The 21,726-nt window shown below is 46.3% G+C and overlaps 1 long non-coding RNA gene across 3 annotated transcripts; it reads left to right on the plus strand.

Moving 5' to 3' along the window:
• The first annotated feature begins 4,303 nt into the window (after positions 1-4,303).
• On the plus strand, positions 4,304-21,509 carry LOC135914510 (uncharacterized). 3 transcript variants are annotated; one of them, XR_010568327.1, is made up of 3 exons: positions 4,412-4,585; positions 6,241-6,346; positions 21,095-21,509. It is a non-coding gene; the product is annotated as an uncharacterized lncRNA (long non-coding RNA). The 3 variants fall into 3 exon arrangements; XR_010568328.1 differs by lacking the exons at positions 4,412-4,585; positions 6,241-6,346 and adding an exon at positions 4,304-4,397; XR_010568326.1 differs by lacking the exon at positions 6,241-6,346.
• Positions 21,510-21,726: the final 217 nt, after the last annotated feature.

Raw genomic sequence — 21,726 nt, forward strand, 5'->3', positions numbered from 1 at the left:
TTTACGATTGAAAACCAATGTGAATTAAAACCTTGAGATACCAGGACGGCTAGTGTTTCAAACTTTTCCTGCCAAAGATGACGGTTAAAGGCGGCGAATAGCGGAGTAAAAGAGGTAATGCATCTGTCCATCCAGTGACCATTGTTTTTTGCCACGCAACTTTATCGATCAACATGCCGCTGACCCTTATAACGCAGCGCAGCTACAGCATGGCTCATCTTGCCAATGTCCCGCGCAACAGTCACCTTAGCCAGTATCGTAAAGCGCCTATCAGAGGTTAGAAACAATATTGCCAAAGCTACGCATTTTCGTGGCGATTACGTCCGTATACTCAATGCACTGCCCAGAATTTCTTAGAGTGACTGCGTCATGCCGCTTTAACCTCACGAGTATAGCGTTCTGCTGTTGAGCAAAGCACTGTACTGACAAATGGTGTCAATCTGTGGAGCTGTTATTCCACCCTGACCTTTGCATCAGTTTTTTCACTGGCTTTATAGTTAGAAATATAAACTTCCAGCCTGCCATCATGACTAGAACAACCAGCCTGTCACAACCTACCATCTTCACAAGGCCAACATTACTGGGCGTTGCTTCACCTTCCGCCGGTGTTCCGGGAAACGAAAGTGCGAATGAAACTGCCCGAAATACACTTCAATGCTTTCAATGCCTGCCAGATTTTTTTTTTTTTACAAAGAGCGATGCCTCGAACAGGGCAAGAACATAAGCCTATGAACAAAATATCGCCTCTCGAATCTGTCGCTTCACCTGACAACTCTCTGTGATCGATTGACCTTAGAGTAAGATTGAGAATTCCACAACCACTTCCTCGCCACTAAGAGATATTGAATGAATTACGTACCAAAGGTGCGATACGATTATGATGTACGCCGTATTGGCTCAAGGGTAATTTTAACCACCCGGGGATCTTGAACGCGCCCCCAGTGCACGCGTCACGCGCGTTCTTGTTTTTCGCCTCTATCGAAATGCGGCCGCCTTGGCTAGGATTCCATCCCACGATGTCGTGATCAGCAGGGCAACACCAAAGCTGCTATGTCACCACGCCGGATGCTTAGAGATATTATGCTTTGACTGAACGTAGCATTTACGAACAAAATCTGTACCGCATTAGGCGTACCTGTGATCCCTACTGTGATAACTATGGCAGAGCAGAGACAGTAGTGCACATATTGCTTCAATGTACCAGGTACCGTGACGAGAGACATTCTTTTGAGCACTAAATTGGCATGAGTTCTCGCAATCCGCTAACTTTAGGTGGAATCTTCGGTTCAATGCCCGGCCCTTCTAACAACGGCGGGTATTGGATGTATTGGTGCAATACCTGCCGCAAATTGGTCTTCTTCGAAAGCTCTAATGATTGCCTATCTCATATATAAAAGCCCGTCATCTGACCTGAAAAAATCGTGATCAGGTTCACTCGCAGATTACATAATTATTTTTATTATCTTTATTTTTTCTGCTCTCCTTTGTGCGGAGCGTATATATATTTATTGAATTTATTTTTTTCCCACTCCCTTCTGGAATCGTTTAACCCCATCCCCCTCCCTAGGCAGGGTAATATGTCTGCCCTTGCATTACGCACCGCCAAATGTTTTATTTTTAAAGTTTATATTCATTTTTATTATGTTTCTCTTTTCGCACACTGATCTGCGCATTCCAGCTTCTCTCTCGCTCCCTCTTCATCTAAGAGAGGTAGCGGAATAAGTTATCCCGGCTACCGTATTACTATTGTTGCATTCTGTAATGCAAAAATGCTATAGTGTAATGAGATTTGGGTGCCATTAGAATCAGTTTTGGAACATAGAAAGCACTTACTTGGAATCGCTAAAGCCTCGGTCACACTAGGCCGACAAGACCACGATTCTTGCTCTGACAACTGTCGGCGCCCCCTGTCAGACTGCACTGACCCCAACGGTGGGCAGGCCGATCGCTCATGGCTGTGCCACCGAACTATCGGTGGGAACAGGCTCGTCGGTCGAGAATCGCGATATTTTCTTGCCACGCTACAACGACACGACAACGGATGGGTGAACATAGCGGCGTTTTTGAGTCGACAGCCGGCCGCTTCGGTTATACAGGTATTAAGTCGTCGTCCTGCGCTGTTTTGTCCCATTGTTCCCAACAGATTTTGCTTTCGATTTGAGTGATTATATTTCAACAAGTTATTAGTCACAACTGGAGTAGTGCACGAAAAAAGTTGCCGTGGTTGAATACGTTTGAACCAAGTTTGTCGAGCGATAGCACGGGTATTTCTTCGTTTGTGAAAGGACACAGACGCTGCTCGGTGCCGTCAGCAACTAGCGCGTCTAGAATTGCACCACAAGACAACCCACAGACGCTGCTAGGCGCGGCAGCAGCAGTGGGCAAATTGACCTTCATGCTGCATTTCACTTCAACGTGAACTAAGCGTTCGAAGCACAGCGCATGCGAAGCTACCAGAAATTGGCGCACTTTGTCCACACCGCATATCGCTTTCATGATATGGGCGCTTACGCGGCATACGCAGCAGCGACTGGTAGTGGCAGGCTAATTCGCAGTTTGACCTCGCTTGAGCTTGAAGGAGAAATTTATGGAACCAGGCGTTGTGAGGGTTTGTACCTGGAGTAGTGGAGCTATCGCTGTAAAATGTTTTGGGGATAATATTTTGGGCGTCTGATGTTTCGCATGAGCAGATGCGCCGTGGCGCTGCCCGACTTGTATGCAGGTATCAGATTTATTATTCTGATTATGCAGATATTATGGACGGTCCTTGTACTCAAAAGCTCGAGAGTTCCTATTCCGTTTCCGTATCCTATCCCGTATGATGATGATAATGATCCTAACGTCTTTGACACCTACCTCCTCACGGGGACGGCTTCCTTTTTATTACGTCGGCGTCATCGTCGTCAGGCCCACTTCCTCATCCTCAACTTTATTTTTACCGTACGGCGCAACCTAAGAAATTCAAAATTCCGCGCCCTTGGGTATCGAACTCGGAAGCCTGCGTCAACGTGCTGTTTGGAGCAGCACGCATTGACTATTCCGATTGCATTGCCCAGTACCCACTAGCGATGGGCAATTTTTTGGGGAGTTGAGCACGTCCCTCAAATTTTCAGATTTCGAGACTACATTTTCAGTGGGATGTTGCAGTTGGCACGTCGTGTTGGATTCGTGGGAGCAAGGCAATTAGCAGGCAAATTTGGGCTCGAAACATGTTCTACTATGTTACTGCCACTTCCTAGAAACTGTCAACCGTTCACATTTACATCACGCGAAAGTCTCGCAAGCTTTGTATTAGTTCAATACTTTGTTTAGTACAAGACAACAGACACGACTAATTACAGTACAAATCAATCAAGAAATCAATCAATCAATCAATCAATCAATCAATCAACTAATCAATCAATTCAGTTTATTCACCAGATAGTACTGGATGGCTACCTGGGCTAAAGGTTGTGTAGACGGCTTAAGTCAATACATTCAACCATCCGCGAGCGTCATCACTTGGGTGTCTATCTGTAGGACTGCTGCCTTCGAAAGACACGTTCTGTGTTTCGAGTGTTCAGTCAATATGCACAGATGCCATGCAAGGATGCTGTGAAAGTCCAAGGTTGTCTTATCGCCCCCCTAGAAACCAGGTGCATTAGCACAACGTCCTTTTATCTAACGCCTGGAGTGACTGACAGTGCAGCATGCGAGGTCTGTGGCTCCGAAGAAAACATCGACCACCTGCTGTGCCATTGTCCAAGATATGACCTAGAGAGACAAGAACTTGCCAAAGCTTTCCAAAAACTGGACAATCGGCCGCTTTCTGTGCAGGTGCTGCTGGAACACCGCCCCCATCGCCCGTCGGCCCATAAAGCAGTGAAGGCACTTTTGTGTTTCTTAAGGACGACGGGCTTGTGCGACCATTTGTGACTACCAATGCAATTTCTGTAAGGCCACACACGTCATCGAACTCACTGCAATTTCCTTCCCTCCTCTCTCTCCCTGTTATCTGTGTTTTCCCCCTTTCCCATTCCCCCTGTGTAGGGTAGCCAACCGGACGTGATTCTGGTTAACCTCCCTGCCTTCTTCTTATCTCTTTCCCTCCTCCTCCTATCTAACGCCGCTGTTCGACATGCAAATTAGTGCAGGGAAAAGAAAGTCGCTATGCACATAACACACCCGAACGCGCGAAGCTGCCGCTGTTGCATATCACGCACAGCGAGGTAAAAAATAACCATGAAAAAGGACAGGCGCTTACAGCAGGCTTGCATACAAAAGGCATGGCAACAGAAAATGACAGAAGCAAAAGGCAAAGGAAGTACTTTTGCACAAAAGAACCAATGACAACATACTCTATAGCAACATTAGAGGACACAGTCGGCGAGCGCATAACAAGTACTCGTTGTCACAAGGTAGGTCTCTTTAATAAGACTAAACGCTAACAGCCACTGACAAAGTTCCACGAGTCTTAAAGGTTGGACGCAAGCTTCATGTCGTTTATTGTTTGCACAACCCGAAAAACGTTTCGCACTACATTTATTGTGCGTTTCGATCTTCCTTCATGACTCCGGCTTGAGCGATTGCAACACCACAAAACTGCGTAAGTAGGGTTGCTTTTGTCACCGCGGTGCCGAACAGAGATTTTTGATATCCCTCATTTACCCTCCACATCTCGGCATCATCCTAAGACGATTAGGTTCGGACTGAAGGGCGGAAAACATGAGCTTTAGTAAACAAAGAGATAACGACCGAAAAGCGATGGAGCCTTCACGATCTACTAGTGCCGAAAATAGTGGAATGAAGTGCTATCATTATTAAAATCCAACAGAAAAACCTTATAAAACATCTACACAACAGCAAACAGCATGAGTGATGGTACGCGACTCCTTTCATTGTGATAACATCGCTGATTTGTCGCATGAAATAAATCGCAGTAATGGGCACAACGCATACAAAGGGGTCAACGTGCTGTCCTCAGTATCACCGCATTTTCCTGGATATAGGCAACACCTTGTGCCGGCGCACATTTGTGCTACAAAAAAAGAAAACGTTATTTCTTTGAGATATGGTTCCTATCCGCACTATAGTAGGCATTAAAGAATTACCGCTAGACATAAGTTCAATATAGTACGCAACTGGTCTGTAATTGACACCACTATGTCGGTTTCAACGCTATACAGTCTTTAATTGGTTTCAATATGTAACTGAGCTCAATAAAATGCTGCAGGCGTAGTCGGGCCTTGTTTTATTTAGTGCGTTTACCACCTTGAAAAATGAAATAACGTACAGGGCCACCCCAGACACAGCCCACACAACTACAAAAATTATATGTACGCGCTCCGTTTCACGACGTCATACATGTACTGCACCTACGTAGCTGCCAATTGCTACGGGTCAGGGAATCATGCGCACAACGAAAAAGGGTACATAGAGCTGAAGACGTAGAGGTAATTCGAATGCTGTGTCAAGCATTGCCGCAGACAATCGACACTATGATGATGTACAGCCTACTGCAGCACCTACAGCACTATAAAACAATTACTGCGACAAAGAATTGACACGTTTTTATTCGAGAATGTTCATTTGAAGGAAAACTACAGAGATTTCTGGCTTAGAACTTTCTGTGGTCCTAGTTGGAGCAAATTTGATAAATGTTTTTAAAGCGTAAACAACAGACACGGCACAAAAGGATGGTCATACGCAGGACAAGCGCCTGTCCTGTGTATCACCTTCCTTTTGTACCGTGTCTCTTGTTAGCGCTTTAAAAATACGGAGATTTCTTTATTTAACATTCTCCTTTTCCTGCTTACGCTTATAGACAGCGCTTTCTTTATCCTAACAAACGTGGTCAGTAATGTTGTCATAATTTGCCAGCTTTTTCCGATATTAAAATTTATTTGTACGAAACACCAATACTTTTGTGCTCAAATACCCCTCTCAAGCAATAATTCATCAGTGAAGCCGATGAGGGTTTTTGCATCAATAAATGAATAGCGTGAGCGAAATTACATATCTTTGTTTATTTACTATATCATCAAGAAATAACTGTGTGCAGCTACCCAACTCACTTAAGTGTCGACAAATATACGTAATTCGCACAAATCAATTACTATTTATTTCCGGAAAAGAGTGCAGCTGCTAAGTGGATTAGTCATTGCCACTCAGATAATGTATGCTGGTATACTGGTTGGGTTGATGCTTGGTGTGTGTTATGAAGTGGCGTGAGTCTAATCGTTTTTCATATGTTCTGTGCAGCGTAGTGATGTGCATTTGCATGACTTTTCGCAACCGCGTTGCTGCATTCGACGTATTTCTGAGTCCACCCTGTGGCCATCGTGCCTTCTTGAGGGTCAACGTTCTGGTGAGATTGTCTTCCTTACAGTCGTCGTCATGCAGCTGGTATCTGACAAATGTTTCTGGTCCCTTGCTTAATTCTTAGATTAGGTTTCACGCAGTGGTTCTGCGGTAACCCGCAAGGTGGAGAGCAGTAATTAATAAAGGGGAATTCGGGCATCCACCCGTTCGTAGCAGTTCGACTTCGCCCTGCCATCTGCTAGCCGCCTGGTTAGCTCAGATGGTAGAGCGGCTGCCCCGGAAAGGCGGTGGCCGCGGCTTCAAGATCCGGACCCGGACGAATTTTTCTTCAACTGCGAGCCTTTTCTTTCGAGGAATCCATATGGGTTTCCTTTGTAGCGATTGCTTTGAACGGGTGGATGTCTGAATTCCCTTTATTACTCAGATTAGGTATACATTCCCTAAGGCGCAAATATTTGTAAAACTTTCCATCGTGTCGAATTTATTAATCTGAGTGTTTGTTTCAGTTAATATTTTATGCTTAAATAATCATTGTATGTTAGAGGTATTGATAATTCATTATTAGGCATTTTTTTCTTTTGGGAATGCAAGTACTCTATCCCCTAGGCTATGCAACTGATATCATCATCATCATCATCATCGTCATTTATTATTCCCTTAAGGGGGCCCCATGTTGGGTATTACATAAGGGGGGTGCAAAAGAATAATACAAATATCGAAGGAATCGTGTTGTACAAATCAACAAACAGCAACAACTGAAAAGGCACTGTAAAAACACAGGTTTTTGCATAATTAGTTGCAAATATGGATGGTTAGTAACTCTCGAAATTTCGAAGGGTTTCGCTCTACAACAACAGATTCCCGAAGCGAGTTTCATTGTTCTAATGTAACGGGAAGGAAGGATTTGTTGAAAGCGTTTGTAGAACCGTGAAGGCGTTGGATACTTAAAGAATTGAATAGACGATGTGATGAGCGCACGGGTAGAAATAAAAGCGAGGACCAAAGGTCAGGAAAATTATATTACAGTTTATGGAATAGGCAGAGTTGCGAAATTATGCTTGTTGATGCTAAAAGGGGCAGTCCAATAGATAATTTCTAGGTGGTAACGCTCATATTGTTGTCATAATTCGATAAGATAAAACGGGAGGCACGATTTTCAATAGCTTGTAAAGTGTCAGTCAAGTACTTGTGATGCGGATTCCAAATTGTAGACACCTATTGTAATTTAGCACGGGTGAAAATTTGATATCCTAGTTTACAAATCGACGGAGGAGACACGGATAGGGCCATTTAATATAGTTGAGGTAATCTTGAGGCATCGGCTGTTATTTATAGAACGTAGTTCGACCAATTTAGTTTCTTAGTAATGATAGCGCCAAGGTAGTGGTAACGGGCGACCTTATATGAGTTCACAGGGCCTAAAGAGTAGGGAAATTTATATATACAGAGTTTACGTGATACATGCATAAACTTGCATTTGGAGACATTTAGTTCCATCATCCAACGTGAGCTTCGCTTGTCAATAGAATTTAGGTCATTTTGCAGAATGGATTGGTCAGTGTTAGTAGTGACACGATGGTCAATAACACAGTCATCGGCGAATAGACGTATTGTAGATGATATGTCTATTGGGAGGTCGTTAATGTATATTAGAAAAAGGAGTGGGCCGAGGACGGATCCCTATGGTGCACCCGATATCGCTTTGGTAGTATCTGAACAACGACCGCCAACACAGGTGAACTGGAGGCGATCTGTCAGGAAGCAGATCATTCATGATAGGATTAGTGGTTCGAGGTGAAAGCATGAAAGTTTGGACACTAGTCGATGATGAGGGATGCGATCGAAAGCCTTTGAAAAATCTATGTGAATTGCTTCAGTCTGCAATGAAGAAACTATGTTTAGGTGGAGATCTTTGGCTAATTGAAAAAGTTGTGTTTCGCATGATAAGCCCGGACGACAGCCATGTAGTTTGCTAAAGAAAAAAGAATTTCTGTCGAAGTGGGACGCTATATGGGAATATATGATACGTTCTCAAAGTTTACAGGCAATACATGCAAGTGAGATTGGGCGATAATTGGGTGGGTCGGAGTACATACCAGATTTAAAGACGGGAGTTACTTTGCTTAGTTTGCACTCTTTGGGCATAGTACCCTCGCTCAAAGACTGGCCAAAATGATTTGTAATATCTGGCTAAAAATGGCGCTAATGGCTTTCAGTATCTTCACGGGTATGTTGTCAGGTCCTTGTCAAGAGCTAGGTATCTTAAGTTTATTGGTTAGGCTCGCGATACCTTCAACAGTTACGTTAATGAGAGGCATTTGAGTGCCACAAAATCATGGTAAAACAGGGATGTTGGTGGAAGATTCACGAGTGAAGACGGAAGAGAAAGATGAATTTAAGACGTCAGAATGCTTTTCAACTGTAAAAGTGGACCCATCAGGATTAGTTATGGTAATGGTACGTGACTGATTCCTACTTAGTGCGAGTACTTTCCAAAATTTTTGCGTGTTTACACGGGCGATATTGAGAAGTTCCTGGTGATAAAATTTTTTCTTAGAAAGCTTCAGAAGGCTGTTGTACTCGCGCAGGCAGTTGAAATATTTATTTCATTTCGGGGCAGGACCACATTCTTTTGCCACTCTGAACAGGCGCTTTTTCTTTTGTGCAATTGGTTTGTGTACCAAGGCTTTCCCATGACACCACGAATGCAAACAAGACGTACGTAATTATTGATTAAGCTGGGTAGCTTTGCTTATACAAGAGCCAGCTTCCATGAAAAACCTTCTGAAAGCAGTTTCTTTTAGGTATTGAAAAAATGTTTAATTCACTGTTAATTTTGGAAAAGTCAGCTTTATTGTAGTCCTGTATTAATCTTTTTGAACGCTGTTTGATTGGAACAGGAATATTCAAATTGAAAAGAACAATGCTGTGATCGCTCCAGCCATTGAGACATGCTAACGGCTTAATGTATTCGGGTTCAGAAGTGGAGACCAAGCCAAGGTGTTTGAGCCACCTGTGGGAAAGTTTACTGTTTGTGTAAGGTTGAAGTTTAAGGCTAAATCAAGGAAATCTTTTGACTGGTGGGATGATGCTGTTAGATTGTCCCAGTTGGTATACGGAAAGTTAAAATCATCACAAATAATATAGTAAACATGTGGGAATTGAGAGGCTGCATCTGAAATGACAGTGTTAAGTTCGTCGATCAAGGAACGGTCGCAATCGGATGGGCAATAACAAGATATGAGTATGCATGTGCATGTCCGCATGGATATGTGCACACAAAGAATTTCATCAGTACAATTGTTCGGGAGCTGGTGACAAGGAATGCTGTGTTTCGTGAAGACAAGAACGCCGCCACCCCTTCGTTCCTTCCTATCACGTCTGAAAACACTGTAGGGGGATCTGCATGCAGTAGCTCAGTGATATCTATATCAGGGGTTAACCAAGACTCAGTGAAAATGGCCATGTCGTTATTATTGCCGTCGAGAAGGGCTTCAACGGTGTCTTTTTTTGACATATAACTGCGAACATTAGCCAGTATAACAGATAGTATGTGCTTGCGTGATGCGTCAACAGGGTTTAGTAGTGGCTGGGGTGGGGGGGGAGGAGAGTGCTGGGCAAGCCTGCAGTGATGGCTAGGATTTAACATCTAAAACTGAGTCGGATTACGCGTCATAAAAAAAAGATATGATTTCCTTCCCCGTCCTGCCACCCTTTAATTGCTGTGGCATTTTGTATCATTGTATCAAGGGGTTTGACACTTTGTCAAGCATTATTTTGCTTTTAGCTCAAGCCCCTCAGCAACTCTCTGTGTGTGTAGGAGAGAGGCGGGTCTCTTTATTAGAAAAACAGGGATTTTCGCCGGCGCGTATACAAATGCTACTATGCTACTCTGTTTTTTTATGCAGTCTAGCTCATCTTCAACTTCATGAGTGCCAGTTTTCGTCGTCCCATGAAGAAGATCCTCACACCTCCTACGATCCGAGTCGTATGTGTCGCTGATGGTGCAACGGTCGCTGTTGATGGGACGTAAGCTGTTCGGGTTACCGTTGCTGATCACCAGGTGGTCGTTATTTTTTGCGGTCCCTGCGCAGTGCCCTCACGACCTCATACTTAGACTGGATTTTCTTTCTGCCAATTCCGCTCTGATTGACTGCTCCATCGGTATCTTCCGCATTGAACTGCCTCGCCTCTATTAACCCAGCCACCAACCTCTTCTGTCTCTCTTGCACAGCAGCGATTTTGTTAGCCTACCTTCTAAAACCTTGACGTATGTCGAATTTGCCTGTTCGCCAGCTGTTCCAGATGGCGACTATACGTAACACTTCTTAGTGACGTCCTGCTCACACACAATGTCGCTACAGCCTACACGGTCCTGAGCATTATCGCAAACAGAACATCCCTTTCACTTGTCAATTTCGGCTTCATCAAGCAAGTACTTCCAGAAGGGCTTTCCATAGTCCACCTTTGCCCCCTGCATGACTGTCAGCTAGAAGCTTTTGCAATGAATGCTACATGTCATCCGGAGAGCACTCCGACGCCGGCAACTTGTGGCAGCGGCGAAACTCTCAGCATGTTCGCCAAGACCTTCTAAATGAGCGCACTGACACCCTCAGACGTATTCTCGATTTGTATTGAGACATGTCCAAATTCGGTAATCGGCCTTTGGGCCAGATGTCCGTTGTCGTTCATCGCATACACAAAGTGATGCCATCCCTGTTCACCGATGGCCCCACCATGTGTACGCCTCTGAGCGAAGCGTCATCCAGCAGGAAGTCACCAAGATACCTGCGAATCACACTATGGAGCCATCCCCCAGTCCCCGAGAATCCCCTGTTGTTATAGTAAAAAAGAAGGATTGATTGTGGTGCTTTTGTGTGGGCTATTGGCACCTCAACAACATAACAAAGAAAGACACTGACCCGTTAGCACGAATTGATCATGCCTTTGATTGTATGTATGGAGCCGCTTACTTCCCTTCAATCGACCTTTGATCTGGATTTTGGCAGATTGCTGTGGACATGGAGCGACAGAAAACGGATTCTGTAGCTCCTGATGAGCTTTAACAGTTCAAGGTCATGCCTTTCGATCTATGTAATCTCCCAGCCCCATTCGAGCGAATGATGGACTCTGCTTCATGGGTTCAAGTAGTATACATACCTATGTTATTTAGACGACGCAGTTCTGTGTTCGCCTACGTTTTATACAGGCCTCGGACGCCTCTCAGTGGTTTCTGACGTGTTCCACCCTGGCGGACTTCAGCTGAATCCATCGAAGTACCGTTTCGCCCGTCACCGCATTACGAGTCTTGGCCATATTGTAAACGCTGCTTGTGTACAACCTAACCCAGAGAAAATTCGAACCTTGAAAGACTTCGCTGTGCCAAAGTCTGTCAAAGATGTTCCCAGCTTCGTGGGCCTCTGCTCCTATGTTCACCGGTTTGTGCACCTTCTTGCAGTGATTGCAAAATAGCTAAGACATGTTAAACAAGACACCCTTTTACCGGGGGTCCTGCACAAGCCAGGGATTTCTCCGAGCTAACCACACTTCTCACAACGCCTCCCATTTTGGCCCATTTCAACCCATGAGCCCAAACGAAGTCCGGACTGACAGGAGTAGTGGCGGAATAGGTGCTGTCTTGGCCCAACGACAACATGGAGTGATCTGCGCCATCGCTTATGCCAGCAGGCTGCTGTCCGCATCAGAGCAAAATTACTCAATTAGAGAACGTGTGTGCCTCGCTCTTGTATAGGCGGTTGCAAAATTGCGCTCTTATCAATTTGGCCAACCGTTCACAGTACTTTCCTATCGCCATGCCCTCTGTTAACGCTTTGGAAGATTCTACAGGCTGACTCGCTGGATGGACCCTGCGCCGGCAAAGGTACACATACTCGGCACAAGGATGCGGATTGTTTGTCTTGCTAGATTGTGGACTACTGTGACTCTTCGCGCACTGAATCCCTTGACTGCGTCTTTTTCGTGAGCCAGTTACTTAAGATCACCAGCGAACAGCGCTGGTATGCCTGCTTAAGAGAAATAATTGAGCGCCTGGAATCCTCTCCTAGCGACGCCTCAGCGCGTATGTTCAACCTAGAGGATGGTATATTATATTGGCGTAACGTGTACTCTGACGGTTCTGACCTCCTCCTTGTTATAGCATCACATCTACGCTCCACAGTTCTTCGTGAACTTCACCACGCTCCAACTGCTGGCCATCGTGGTGTCACTCGCACACGTGACCGCTTGTGCCGTCACTTCTGGTGGCCTGGCCTAGCCCGCTCAGTGTGGCGTCATGTCAGCGCCTGCGAGCTCTGCGAACGCCGAAAGAAACTGTCTACGCATCCTGCCGGATATTGTCAACCTATCCACGTCCCACCTAAACCCTTCTCATTGTAGGTTTTGACATTCTCGGGCCCTTTCCTGCACCTGCTTCAGGAAACAAATCGGTTGCCGTCGCTACCAATTACGTGACGCCCTATGCAATCACACGAGCGCTGGCAACCAGCTGTGTTAGAGACGTGACGGGCTTTGTCCTTCGCGACGTAATTTTTTTACAAGGTTTCCCACATCAACTGCTGACTGACCTAGGCCGTACCTTCCTGTGCAAAGTCATCGACGTTATCCTGCGCTGCAGCTCCACAAAGCACAAGATCACCATGCTATGCCATCCCCGGACGAATGGGCTCACCGAGCGTTTGAATCGGACCTGGCCCCTCCCCAGGTCTGGCCGTTTTGAACTGACAAGCGCAGAGCATACAATGCGCGCCAACGATCGCGTTTGCAAAGAATTACATCGCAACGCGCCGCGGAAAAGTTTGAATTTTCAATCTGCACGCCGTTTTCCCTTCTCCTCGCGGCCGCTGCGCTCCAAGCCGGACGGTGACGCACTCGCGTCCCTGCGCCTACGTACTCGGGTCCGCAGTGCGACGTCGCTCGTGGTGACAGGTGACTTCGAGAATTATTCAAGGCGTCATCCGTTATTTGTTAGATGTGTTGCTTGAATTGATGACTTGAAGTTTAGAAAATAATGAAACACACAAAGGGAATGTTTGCGTGTTTTTTTTTTATTTGCTTCGCACCGAAGCAAGAAAGATGTACTTCCGCTTCGTCCCTTCGTTCCCACGGTCGTGCAGTCAGGAGCGCACGTGCCGAAACTATGTCATTTTTTACCGTGTTTCAGCGCGTGATCATTGTGTGCGATCCGCTTGTTCTGCCTCAGTATTTGTGTAGCGCTGAATTATACTGCTAGTCATGTGCCCTTGTGCACAGCGCGTAAAATCGTGCGCTGCGCGAACGAGACAACAGCTTGCGCGCGACGCTGTCAGCAGAAGTGCGTAGCGCCGAAAAAAAAAAGCGAGGAGAAAGAAAATGAAGGCGGGGCCTGAGACGGGCCTGTATGCCTCACGCGATTCTCGAGGTCCGGTACGGGAGAACGCAGGGAAGGCCGTCTTGCTTAGCAGTGGAGCCCGCCTGCTGAAATCATGAATTCGCGGCACTAAAATATTTCTACCTCGGCTATTAATGAGCCGATTTGAAAACTTTTCGCGGCAGAACGCTCACTAGAGGACATATAACAACTTGCAGCGTATGAGCGAAATTTACTATTGGACCTGGGGAGGGGCCCTTTAATAGAGATGCTTTCAAAGTACGTGTCGGCTGACCGCCGTGACCGCCTTGTACTACCATGCGTGAGATTCGCATGAAATTCCCCCCTCCCCCTGACACTGCTTGATACTCTCCCTTTTACCTTTTGTTCGGACGTGAACCAACCTCATATAGGGCAAAATTCCTTCTCCTGCAACTTGGACTAGTGAATACGAACGGGACAGCATTGTCCGGGCTCTTACGCGCGGCAGATAGCCCGTAGTGGACTTGCTTCTTCCCAAGACAACCAGAAGCGGCTTTACAACCAGTGACACCACGACGAACTTTTTGCTCCGGATGCCCTGGTGCTAGTTTGGTCCCCCACTCGACGTGTGGGTCTTCTTCCTGAAAATCCTCCTCGCTACACGGGCCCATAGCACGTCCTTCGACAAGTGACTGACGTCACGTACGAGAGCGTCTGCGCCAGTCCCACTACATCTTCCGTGCCGTTTCCAGCGATATCGTTCACGTTTCATGACTAAAGCGTTTCCAAGCTTCCTCTGCTGTGCGTCCTTAGTGGTGGCGGGCCTCCGCTTCTGCCTCCGGAGGTGATGCTACGCGCTACTAGAAGACGATGATGTTGACCCTTGAATTTATTGCGACTGGACGTACTCACTGCTGATCACGTGATGACCACGTGTTTTGCTAGATTTGGCTGGCTTGCATGTTTGCCAGTGCTTGGTAACGTTGTAAATAGATGCTGTGATTAGTTTCGCTACTGCGCTTCGACGTAACAATATAAATAAGGAAGAGAAGAGGCCCTAACGCAGACCCCTGAAGGACACCTGACCTACCTGGACAAGTGCGGGAGTCATGATGGTTAGTTGTTACGTGCTCTGTCTGGCTGCCTAGGAAGCACTCGATCCATTTAAGCATATTAAATCTGCACTTAGTTTATTAATTTTGAGTGTCGAAAGAGCAAGATCAGTAAATATGCACTCTACCAAGGACGATTGATCCAAGATAGCAAGTACATCAATAGTAAATGCTAACAGCTTAGTCATGCCCGAGTAATGTTTATGAAAACTCTATAGGTTAGCTGTAAACAAAGAATTTGATTCTTAAGAATCGGCAAGACAAAAATGGCTGTGGCTTAGGTAAGGTTAAGCCCAGGATGCGAAGCATACTAGCCTTTATTTTAGTTGTTGAACCACTGTTTAGCCTGGTGAACTGCTGTTGCTTGGCTATATTTGGTTCGGCTAGACGAAGAAATAACTCATGCGTTACTCTGCTTCGCCTTGGACGCCCCGCATTGGACGCGGTGAGCGTCGAGCAACGCAGCGTTCAGCGCGGCAACGAAATGTGCGCCTGAGCAAGCAACGCACGCCTGAGCCTTAGAAACAGCTCGTTTCTAAGGCAACACCGCATTCACTAGAGGCGCTTTTGTACCGCTTTGAAGCATCGTACTCGTGGCTCACTCCGCGTTCGGCTTTCGAGGAGGAAGGACGCGTGATGGCTCGCTCCGTGCGAGGTTCTTTGGCGGCCGCCGTTGGCCGCGGTGACAGGTTTTCTTCTGCACCCTCGGATTATAGGATGTTGCTGCCTACATTGCCTTCAGGCGAGAGCATGCAGCAGTGCGTTTTTTTGCACGGGGACCTGGCAAGAAGACCATATCGGCTGGAAGATTTTCGCGAGCCATTGGAGGACGCTGGTATCATCAAGAACATCACGGGTATTGGAGCCTACCAGATGAATCACGTCTGGCTAGTCAAGTTGCGCAGCAAGGCGGACAAGGATGCCCTGGTGAAAACGGGTGGACTTCAGGTCAAGGGCGGCTTCTGCGCTGTCATTGACCCCGTCCAGCAAGACGTCACCGTGAAAGTGCACTGGGTCGACTTTGCTGTCCAAAGTGAGAGCTTTCGGCAAGCGTTGAGCAGCTTTGGTGACGTCCTTGACGTGTCGAACGACAACTGGTCCGTCGCCGGTTTTGAACATGCGACATCCACGACGAGAGTGGTGCGAATGAGACTTAAGGAAGGTGTTGAGCTTGATGACCTGCCTCATCTTTTCAAGTTGGGAAGTGGCACCGTCCTTCTTGTGGCCCCGGGCCGGTCCCCGCTATGTTTGAGGTGCCGCAGGCAAGGACACATTCGACGGGACTGCCAGACGCCACGATGTGGTGTGTGCCGGGCGTTCGAACACGAAAGTAATGATTGTGCAAGGAGCTACGCCAGAGTAACTAAAACGGCTCTCCCAACAGAAGAAGTACAAGAGAACATAATGGACGCGGAGGAGGCCGAAAAGTCTGCCCCGAACAGCAACACCAAGGAAGGCGAAGACAAGGCCCGGGAGACTGACGCCGAGAAAACTGGAGGGACGACACCTGACAGTCGGGACTTGACGAAGGCAACTGAGGAACGTGCCGAAATAGGCTGCACGCAAGAGTCACTGCCCTTAAGTCAAGCAAGTGAAGAGGAAGACATGAGCGACAGCACCGAGATCACTACGGCCGAATATCAAGCAGACGCTACGGGAGCGACCGCGGGACGCGGGAAGCGTCCCAGAACAGGCATTCCGAAGTTGACGGAGGACAACACCGAACGCAAGGTTAAACGCCTGGAGTGTCAGTGGCACCGCGTTGCTGGCGCCAAGGGTAAAAAATATGTCCCCGAAGTCCGGTCGGCGTCATCGTCGCCGGTTCGGGGTCAGGGACGCGATAAGTAATACCCTGGTATTCCCACTGCAAGGTCGAGCCACGGTTAGCGTTGTACTGGTGGCTCGCGCTTACAATCACCATGATTTGTATACCTGCACCATTACGCGTCGGTACGCTCAATGTACGGGGTCTAGGGGCTAGTCGCAAGCAATATCAGGTCAAACGCATAATGCAAGAAAGAGACCTAGATTTGCTTGCGGTCCAGGAGACGAAGATTAGCAGAGAGGAGGCGACCGAAGGCTTGGTAGCAAAATTTTCTTTGAGGTACAATGTATGCGTGAGCCATGCGGTGGGAACATCAGCCGGGTGTATGTTGTTTGTTAAAAATTCAATTGGCATTGTCGTTGAAACGGTTACAAGTTGCTTGCAAGGACGCTTTGTTTTGTGCGATCTTTCTTACGGGGAAGCGAAATTTAGAGTTATTTGTGTCTATGCACCTACAAAGCCGCATGAAAGATGTTTGTTCTTTCGCGAATTGAGTATGTATTTTGATTGTGAGAGGTGTTTGATCGTGTTGGGTGACTACAATTGTGTCCTTAATCAGCAAGACCGTTCAACCACTGCTCGTGTAAATGATGAAAGTGCTGCGTATCTTAAAGAATGCGTGAGCAAATTCTCTTTAAATGATGTGGCACAGTTCGCAAGAGGTGGAAGTCGCCATCATTTCACACACTTTCAAGGCACCAGCCATGCACGACTAGATCGAGTGTATGTGTGTTCGGAGATTGCGCCTTTGTGTCAGAACTACGATGTTGATGCTGTTTCTTTCAGTGATCATTGTTTAGTGACCTTCGAGATTGGCCAAAAGCAAAAAAGGAAGCTTGAATGGGAAAGATGGAAATTGAATGCCAAGCTTCTCAAGGATGACGTGTTCATAGATGAAACAAAAAAAGAAATACATCAATTTTTTAATGACACACTACGCAGTGCCGCAGAGAAATGGGAGTTATTTAAACAAAGGGTAAAATTGACCGCAATAGAAAGAGGTGGGCATTTGAAGTATCAGGCTCAAAAACATGAACAGATGTTGCGGCAGGAGCTCGAAGACTTGGTGCGAATCGAAACAGCTAATCCGGGTTTGGTGACGCAAGAACTGCAAGTCATTAAAAGAAAACTAGAAAGCTTAGAGGAGGATAAATGCAGAGGTGCAATTATACGAGCACGAGCCGAAAAATACCTAGCGGGGGAAGTACCTACAAAGCGAGCTTTGTCGGATGAAAAGGCGTACGCCCGAGGATATGAAATATTGGAAATAGAATATAATGGTAGGATATTCAGAGAACAGAAAGTTATCATGACGGCATTTGAAAGTTACTATAGAGATTTGTTTGCTTGTCGTGAGCCAAAGGCGCCGGGCTACGAGGATGACTTTCTGGCAGAAATGCCGACGCTAGGCAAAGAGGAAACGAATTTATTAGAAATGAATATTAGTATGGAAGAGATTGAGAGGGCTATCGGGGAACTAAGCTCGGGCAAATCTCCTGGTCCGGATGGGATTACCGCGGCATTTTACAAGGCGTTCAAGACGGACATGGCAACAGCATTGCATGAAGTATTTTCAGAGGCACTCGAGCGGGGGACTTTACCACCATCGTTCAATCGTGCGCACACAGTACTTATCCCAAAAGGCAAAGAAAAAAATATACTACGTAATGTAACGGGATACAGGCGAATTACGTTGACTAATGTTGACTACAAGGTTTTCATGAAAGTTCTTGCAGCAAGGCTGCAGGGAGTTATACGGAAGTTAGTTGGGCCGCATCAGACATGCGGCATCAGAGGTAGGAAAATATTTACAAATATTCATACAGCTAGAAGCATTTTAGAATATTGCGATAGCGCTCTCCTCAAAGTAGCGATGCTGCAAATAGACCTAGCTAAGGCTTTTGATATGGTACCACATAGTGTTCTCTTTTTATTAATTAATTATGTAGGGCTTGGTTCCGTCATGTGTAAAGGCATCAAAATGGCATATCAAAGCTCATGTACCAATTTAATTGTTAATGGTGAACTATCACAACGCATACAAGTACTTTCTTCCGTTCGACAGGGTTGCCCGTTAAGTCCTTTACTTTTTGCTTTATTTTTGGAGCCGCTTTGTAGAAAAATAGTTAATAGTACAGAAATCAGGGGGTTTAAGATACAGTCCTGTGAAGTACGTGTTCTAGCTTATGCAGATGACGTTGCCCTATTCGCTGCAGATAGGGAGAGTGTTAGCTCATTATTAAGAATTACGAAAGGTTTTGCGAGAAAAGCGGCAATGAAATCAATAAGCAAAAGAGTACTGGTCTCTGGCATGGCCATTGGACTGCCACGCCTGGTGTTTTTGAAAATATTCGGTGGCTCACGACACCTAGCACTTACCTGGGGGTACCTTTGGATGGGTATCGTGAGAACGAGTCACTTTGGCTCGAAAAAACGGATGAAATGCGTGCGATGGCCGAAGCATTGGGTGGACGTGAGTTGTCGATTTTTGCACGTGCCACTATTTGTAACGTTTTTCTCGTTGCGAAAATTATGTATCTTCTGCAGGCGCTGTATTGTACACGTAAGAACATTCAAAAATTTCACCGAATATTTGCCACGTTTATCTGGTGTTCTACGTGGGAGCGAACATCAAGGACAAATTTGTTTCGTCGAGTAAAGAAAGGTGGTCTGTCGGTGTGCCACTTGTTTCTTCAGCAAGTAGTATCACGTTTCATATTGATAAGGGACGAAAGAGACCCGTTTCTGTGTTGTTTTTTTTCAAACCATGTTAACAGTTTCTATGCCTGAATTTTTTGTTTCTTCAGCCATTGACCCTCACTACACAATTTCAAGGTTCTTGCGTGAAGTTGTAACGTCCTGTCGCTTCCTTAGGGCGAGATTTTCCCTTGAGTACCTCTCCAATGTAAAAAGAAAGCGTCTTATGAAGGATCTCATTGAAAGTGTGTTCCCTGATCCATTATATCGGTTAAATTTTCAACAAGGGCCTGGGCAAGACGTACTTAAAAGGGTTAAAAATATGTGTATACCGGCGAACGTTAAAACATTCTTCTTCAAGCTTCACACGGGAACCTTGCCTGTTAAAACGTGGCTAGAGGAAAGAGGGATTTATGTGCCATGGGAAAGCAGATGCTTTCTGTGCAACAAAGCTGAAACGATTGAACATGTTTTCATTGATTGTAATAATGCCATATTCTTTTGGGATATATTACAGAGAACGTTAAAGATAGACCTACCCCTCAATCCACATGGCATTCGTTTTTTACCCCCTGAACGCGATTTTGAACAGATGGATGTTATCTTTTTACTTGGACTGCACGCAGTATGGCGTAGTCTGTTGGCATATAGACATTGCGATGTTAAAGGCCGATCTGTGTATGAATATTTTGTGGAAATGGTTGTGAAGGTGCGTGACGTGTACAAGATGAATGACTGCGATGAAGCTGTGTTGTCAATGCTTGATACTTTGACACACATAAAACGAGTGTGATCTATGATCACAAACACTTTTGAGGCTTGTAGCCAAGCTGGAAATAAAGAAAAAAAAAGTACTCGTGGCTCAGTGGTAGCGTCTCCGTCTCACACTCCGGAGACCCTGGTTCGATTCCCACCCAGCCCATCTTGCAAGAGTTGAGCCAAAGCCACCTCTCCTCTGTCGTGACGTCACGGTGTCACGTGGTATTCAAGGCTACACCGCCGCGCCTGAGGAGCTGGGTTGAGCTCTCGTAATATGCTTCGCATAAAAACAAAGGGAATGTGTGGATCCCATGCACAGTGGGAATCAATACAATCGAAGCTTTTTGTGAGGTTTGCGTTTATTGGCAATAGTTTGGGGTTACGTATACGGCGAATGTGTAAGTTCATCAGCGTTTAGTTTACTGGGGAGTCAACGTTAAACGTTACTTGCGTGCGCTACTCGTGTTTGTCTACGTGCTACACGCAGCGTTTGCTCTAGGCGTTGTTGTGCGCCATTGTTCATAGTCTGCGAGGTTAGCAATGTCATTGCGTCACACGGTGCAACGTATCGGGGCAGAAGTGTTGAACTTATATCAATTATGGAGTTTTGCTTCCCAAGCCCGAAATCAGATTATGAGGCGCACAGTAGATGGGGAGTCTAATAATTTTTAGCACTTGGGATTCTTTAACATGCACCTAAATTTAAGTGCACGAGCGCTCTTTTTTTCATGCCGCCCCGTTGAAATGCGGTGCCGTGATCGGGATCGAAACTGCGGCCTCGCACAATGCTATAGCCGTAAACCTACCACGGCGGGTACAGAAGTGTTGATTTTATTGGCGGCCACCTAATACCGTAGTGTCGTCAAGACTCTGCGGTGCTTTGACACGGCTTTACATCCGCACGCTCTACGACATTCGTGCGCTTGACAAATTTGCGCGCTGTTTGTTTTATTGCGAAAGTATTAAACTAATATGATACAGAAAGTCGCGTCGTCGCAGAGACGCGCTCGTGCCACTGCTCGTTCACCCATTGGTGCTCGTCTTTTTCCACAGCTGGCTCTTGTGCCGCTCATCACGCCACATTTCCCAACTGCGCCTCCCACTGCGAAGGCGCTGACAGTGCTGGCCACTGTCAGTCGGCGGGGCGATTTCGGTGAGTTCTGTCGTGCGCTTCAACGGACGAACCTTGGACTTGGACTTCTCACTCAGTGTCTGCACCCTGCTCCTTTGGATGCCCACGCAAGTACGCGAACGAGGCGGAGGCACGTGATGGGCGAAATGATACGAGGCAACGTGAAAACAACACCATCACGTTTCGTAAAATGAGTCTTCATCGCGAAGACGCCGCAATGCCTTCGCATTCATCCGCGTAAGGATACCTAAATGCCCTTGAAAGTTTTTTTTCATTGACTGTACAAACATATGGCATAGTGTACCTTGAACATAAATTTGGCCAGTTTGTATAGTGTACATGGAATTTAAATTTGGCCAATTTGTCATCAAATATTGCAGTGTCTGGTAGCAGCATTTCCTTGCCCTCTGACGTCGCCTTCTCCAGTGAGCTTCGAGGGCAGAATGACACGGCTCTTACTGACTCGTTGTGTGACTGCGCCAGTTCTACCTATTCACTGGCTCCTCTCCCTACCTCCTCCTCCTCTAGCATTCCATCTACCCTCTGCACAGTT

This window comes from Dermacentor albipictus, chromosome 8 (genome assembly GCF_038994185.2).
Source record: "Dermacentor albipictus isolate Rhodes 1998 colony chromosome 8, USDA_Dalb.pri_finalv2, whole genome shotgun sequence".
NCBI classification, from domain to species: domain Eukaryota; kingdom Metazoa; phylum Arthropoda; class Arachnida; order Ixodida; family Ixodidae; genus Dermacentor; species Dermacentor albipictus.